Source organism: Pseudophryne corroboree, chromosome 4 (assembly GCF_028390025.1).
Source record: "Pseudophryne corroboree isolate aPseCor3 chromosome 4, aPseCor3.hap2, whole genome shotgun sequence".
Classification (NCBI taxonomy): domain Eukaryota; kingdom Metazoa; phylum Chordata; class Amphibia; order Anura; family Myobatrachidae; genus Pseudophryne; species Pseudophryne corroboree.
In genome coordinates this window covers 155572907-155578906 of record NC_086447.1, presented here as the reverse complement: position 1 = coordinate 155578906, position 6000 = coordinate 155572907, and the positions used below count along the sequence as shown (strand labels likewise).

The 6000-nt window shown below is 48.4% G+C and overlaps 1 protein-coding gene across 1 annotated transcript in view; it reads left to right on the top strand.

Annotated features, from left to right (window-relative positions):
* Nucleotides 1–2996: 2996 nt before the first annotated feature.
* Nucleotides 2997–6000, top strand: part of NCK1 (NCK adaptor protein 1) — a 270866-nt gene continuing 267862 nt past the window's right edge. Inside the window, exon 1 of the mRNA XM_063915505.1 lies at nucleotides 2997–3313. The gene's annotated coding sequence lies outside the window, so the exon portion shown is untranslated. The remainder of the gene's footprint in view (nucleotides 3314–6000) is intronic.

The following is a 6000-nucleotide window of genomic DNA, read 5'->3' as shown; positions in this document are numbered from 1 at the left end:
CCACTAAAGAATGTGGATTTGAAATATCTCACATGGAAAGTGACTATGTTACTGGCCCTGGCTTCGGCCGGGAGAGTATCTGAACTGGCGGCTTTGTTTTATAAAAGCCCTTATTTAATTTTCCATTCGACATAGGGCAGAGCTGCGGACGCGTCCGCATTTTCTCCCTAAGGTGGTATCAGCGTTTCACCTGAACCAGCCTATTGTAGTGCCTGCGGCTACAGACGACTTGAAGGACTCCAAGTTGTTGGACGTTGTCAGAGCCTTAAAAATATACATTTAAAGGACGGCTGGAGTCAGAAAATCTGACTCGCTGTTTATACTGTATGCACCCAACAAGTTGGGTGCACCTGCTTCTAAGCAGTCGATTGCTCGTTGGATTTGTAACAAAATTCAACTTGTACATTCTGTGGCAGGCCTGCCACAGCCTAAATCTGTTAAGGCCCATTCCGCAAGGAAGGTGGGCTCATCTTGGGCGGCTGCCCGAGGGGTCTCGGCATTACAACTCTGCCGAGCAGCTACGTGGTCAGGGGAGAACACGTTTGTAAATTTTTACAAATTTGATACCCTGGCAAAGGAGGACCTGGAGTTCTCTCATTCGGTGCTGCAGAGTCATCCGCACTCTCCCGCCCGTTTGGGAGCTTTGGTATAATCCCCATGGTCCTTTCAGGAACCCCAGCATCCACTTAGGACGATAGAGAAAATAAGAATTTACTTACCGATAATTCTATTTCTCGGAGTCCGTAGTGGATGCTGGGCGCCCATCCCAAGTGCGGATTATCTGCAATACTTGTACATAGTTATTGTTAACTAATTCGGGTTATTGTTTAGGAAGCCATCTTTCAGAGGCTCCTCTGTTATCATACTGTTAACTGGGTTTAGATCACAAGTTGTACGGTGTGATTGGTGTGGCTGGTATGAGTCTTACCCGGGATTCAAAATCCTCCCTTATTGTGTACGCTCGTCCGGGCACAGTACCTAACTGGAGTCTGGAGGAGGGTCATAGGGGGAGGAGCCAGTACACACCACCTGACCTGTAAAAGCTTTACTTTTGTGCCCTGTCTCCTGCGGAGCCGCTATTCCCCATGGTCCTTTCAGGAACCCCAGCATCCACTACGGACTCCGAGAAATAGAATTATCGGTAAGTAAATTCTTATTATTGATACAGTAAATGAACCCTGATGTGGAGGTCTGTGGATATTAATTATTGTACACTTGCTACACAATCACACACAAAAAATTATATTTTCTGTTATATTTTCACTCCCTGAATCTCATCTCTGACCCTCTGGGCACCCCAACCCTCCCCACCCCCATGTCTCTCATAATGTAGCAACAGTAGCGGATCTTGCCACGGGCAAGCAGGACTTTTGCCCGGGGCACCGCCTTCCGGAGGGCGCCGGCGCCATCCGGAGGGCACCGCACTAGGGCAAGAGCCGCTGCTGCTGTGCCCCCCGCTGCCCGCTGTGAAGGGAAACTAGACGCTACGCGTCTAGTTTCCCTTCGTGGAGAGGACCTTTGCTGTGAGGTGCGCGATGATGTCATCGCGCACCGCACATAATTTCAGAGCGCTACTACTGTACAGGGGGCGTAAATGACCACGCCACCTATTGCCGCCCGGGGCGCAAAAAGCCCCTGAACCGGCCCTGTGTAGCAACTGTATCAAAACTTGGAGAGAGATAAGATGGAGCGAAATAACATACCAACCAACCTGTTCCTAAAGGCTGGGTACACTCTAGGCCATATCAGCAGAATTTGCTGTATTGTTATCACAGATTACATACATCGGCTAGTCTGTACTCAACATTGCTCGCTCCCGCAGGTCGCCTGTGCGGTGTGGCCGACAGGAAGATATCGCATGTGACCCAGTGCAGTGTAATGAAGGACGGAACAGCGATCGCCCATCATCATACTTACCGACTTATGGCTACTCTCTGGGAGAGAGCAGCCAGGTCGGCTCAGCAGGGGGCGGGGCAGGGTAGTGACGAGCAGAGGCAGAGCGGGGTGGGGTGGGGGCGTGGCTGATGAATCACATCATTTAAGCCTCCCCCTTGCCCACTGTGTAATGCCGCTATTACCGGCATTATACTGCAGGGGACGTGGCTATGATGATGCAATTCAACAAGAATCGCGTCATCGACTGGCCGGACCGCCCACTTTACTCACTAAGTGGACGGCCGGGCAGGGAGGACCACAGAAATGGGGAGACTTGCTTGCTCTCCCGGGGGAGCCTCCCGGCCATTCCGGGAGAGTAGGCAAGTATGCCCCTCATACAGGTGTGTACCCGGCTTGACTGTAATTTCTCAAACGCAGCCTGTAAAGGTTGGTACATACTAAGCGATGTGCTCTATTAGCAACATCGCCTAGAGTTTCCCCCTCCCGGGCCAGGCGGTCAGCGGCAGTGCATACACACTGAGCGATATGATGACCATATCACTCAGTGACATCACGCCGCGGCCGGGCCGTGCAGGCAGCTTTTGGACGACAGTCCAAATTGAGCTGCATGCACAGCTCGCATGTCGTCGGCAGCATACATACTTGCAGAGAAAGTAAACGACTTCGCTCAAGAAGGGTGAAAATGAGCAACGTTGTTTACTTTCTTGGCAACTGTGTACGCACCTTAACCTTAACACTGCAGTTAGGACCTAGTTGGTACTTTATCTCTCTCTTTAAGCTTTAATACATACGCCCCATTGCATTAGAAAGTCAGTTGCCAGCTATTGCAATGAAAGCACCGAGCACACAGTACTACATACACCCTGTGACAGTAATCAGAGTGCAAGCCTGCCCTGTACCACAGAACACACTCAAGACTAGCCAGTTACATACCACTCTGCGCATGCGCAAACCACATGGCTGACGTCATCCACACATTCAATTTGGTGCGGGGAGTAACAGAAGAAATTAATTTATGGGGCGTGGCTATAGCGCTACGTCACCCGCTGGCAATGACTGGCAGTCCATGGCCACACCCCCGGTGAAAGCGTTTACAGTAGAGAGGCCGGCAGCAATCACAGCGTGTTACGCCGAGCTATGTACGGCCGTGACCCAGCCAGGAGCTCCATTGCGTCACCCTCATAGGAAGCAGGCTGGGCGCGGTTATGTGGGGGGCAGGACGAAACATTAGGCGTGGTCATTGGGTGCGCTCGCAGTGGAGGGTGTGGCCAGCGATTGCGCCTGCCGTTGTGGGCGGGGTTAGGCGGGTTCCGCTGTCTCTAGTCGTCTGAGGTCGGCGCTCCGGGCGGTGTATAGCCGGGGAAGGGAGCGCCTGGTCAGCGGCACACCTCGAACACAGACCCGGCTCTGCCTTCAGGTGAGTGCGGGGATATGCGGCCCAGAGCGAGTGAGACGGGAGAGGGAGACCCTGGTACTCGGTGCAAGGCCTGAGTGGCTGACTGGGCATAGCAGCACACTGCTGCATGAGTCTATCTATCTATCTATCTATCTATCTATCTATCTATCTATCTATCTATCTATCTCGTGTCCATCTGCTGTGCTTAGCTTAGTAGGGTAGCACAGTAATAACGAGACAGACACACACACTCCTATCACCCCTGATGCTTCTTTAGTATGAACTGTAAGCAGCATAGGTGTGATAGTATAATACACACACTCTCTCTCATCTAAATGCACAGACTATCGTGGCTTGTGGTTCTTATTTGTACACTATATATGGCAGTTTATGTGTCACACGTGTATACATTATTACCATGTATTGATAGAGTGCACACCCGCCTGCAGCGCTCTACAGAGAGCATTGGACTATAACTGATGGCAGGGATGAATGTGAGCTATCTCTATGAGTGGCTTGGAGGCCCACAATGTAAATAGAGCAGATTTGCTTTATTAAATGATAAATCTGTAATAAAAAGTATGTAAATTGGTAGAGTACATGTATATCTATAATATATATATATATATATATATATATATATATATATATATATATATATATATATATATATATATTTTTTTATTTCAGTGTAACTAGTTTGAGTGCTTATGGCTTACTGTATGTGTTGTGTGTTTGTAGCGTGATCAGGGAGGCAATCAATTGACCGCCTGTCTGGATCCCGGCTGTCAGGATACCTGATGCCGGAATACCAACACCAGCTGAAATACCTGCGGTCAGAGTCCTTACCGCCGACTGGTTATCCCTCTTGGGTGGTGGACCACGCCACCACCCGGAGGGGAACAGAAACCTGTGGCGTCCGGAGCCCGCAAGGGGACACGCTGCGTCGGCATCACATTAGGCATGTGTTCATGCATATTAGCTAGAAATGTTTATTTATTATTTATTTATTTTTTGTTGCTTTGTGAAGGTAACAGTTGTCTCTAATGCCTGTGTGGTTTTAGAGGACTGCCCATACTGTACTCCAGGCATGTCCAAACTGCGGCCCTCCAGCTGTTGTGAAACTACATATCCCAGCATGCCCTGACATAGTTGTGCTGTCAGAGAATGCTAAAGCTGTGTCAGGGCATGCTGGGATGTGTAGTTTCTCAACAGCTGGAGGGCTGCAGTTTGGACATGCCTGCTGTACTCCATAAGGTGCAGCATATTACACAGTGTCATCCAGAGGCAGGAAATGCTTAAAAACAAACAAGAAAACATGAAATCTCTTAACAATTCTTAGATTTAATAAAAATATATATCTATAGCAAAGCAGATTTCTTTATGGCTGCGTTATCCTGATGTGCTCTCCACCTTCCAACGAAGTGTCTTTGTACATGAGACTGCCTAAAGTAGCTTACCTCTCTCTGTGTGAGGCACTAGATAGGGCTACCTCCGCTGCCCTTTCACACTAGAAGTAAGCTGCTGAAGTTCCCTAAATGTTAACTTCCCCGCGCTCCCATCTTTGCTAACAGTGGTCCAGATGTTTTAAGACTGGAGAAGTGATAAGTGGAAGGTGATAACACACCAGCCAATCAGCTCCTAATTGTCATTTTTCAAACCCGTGATGATTGGCTGGTGCGTTATCACCTACACTTATCACTGCTTTATCACTTCTCCAGGCTTAATACATCTGCCCCAGGCATGACTGTAATGGTATGAGCACGTGGTATAACTCATTATAATTTATTTAGCAGTCTACCATATATTGGCTGTAGGTGATGGGGAATTGGCAGAGGGAACTCCAGTGTGCTGTGCATACTGTATATAGGAAGTCATGTGCTAAACCCAGGGTGCACAACCTATTAACGCCTGAGGGCCAGTTTAACTTTACCTGAACACAGGTAGACTGCAGCTTATTACACCTAACAAAAACGTGCACAACTCTTCTTGAACTAGTTCTAGCTGGCTATTAGCCAATAAAAATCACACCATGGAGGCCCAGAGCTGTGTTAGTTGGGGCAGCTACCCCAAGCTGTAGGTGGAACTTGAAAGATCATTTGGTCATGTGCTGCAGGGCACCCAGAAATGGCAGCAGCGAGCAACAGATCCTCACAGAGCAGGGAATGCAGTTCTATGCCATGGATGTGCTGTCATTCTGACATGACACCAGGGACAGAGGAACAGCATACAAGAATAAAGCAGTCTCTGTAAGATGCCTGTGCAAGGGTGTGTTATGCCATTGAACAAAGCCTTCACTTGGGTGGGAGAGGGCCGAAGTGTATGGAAGACTATAAACCCACAGTTGATGGTGTCTAAACTGTAAAAAAAAAAGGTATTTGCAGGAGAAGGGGAGACCCAGTTGACTCCTGGTTACATTTCTGTACCAAAAGCTGATTAATCTCGCATCAGTCCGCTGTGGCTGCTTGGCCACACCCACTAATTGTTGGCTTATGACCATTTTTTAAATTATTTTTTTGTTGACCATATACCACAGGTCACCTATGGGGTAGCTACCTGCATGTGGCCTAAAGGCTGTGCACTCTAGCGCTTGACTAACCTCTTTGTCTGTGCTACCAGTGTCTGCAATGGTATGGAAAATATTTTCAGAATGTTTATATTTTAGGCCTGTGGACATTGTGCCCTTAAAATAAACCATATCCACTTGT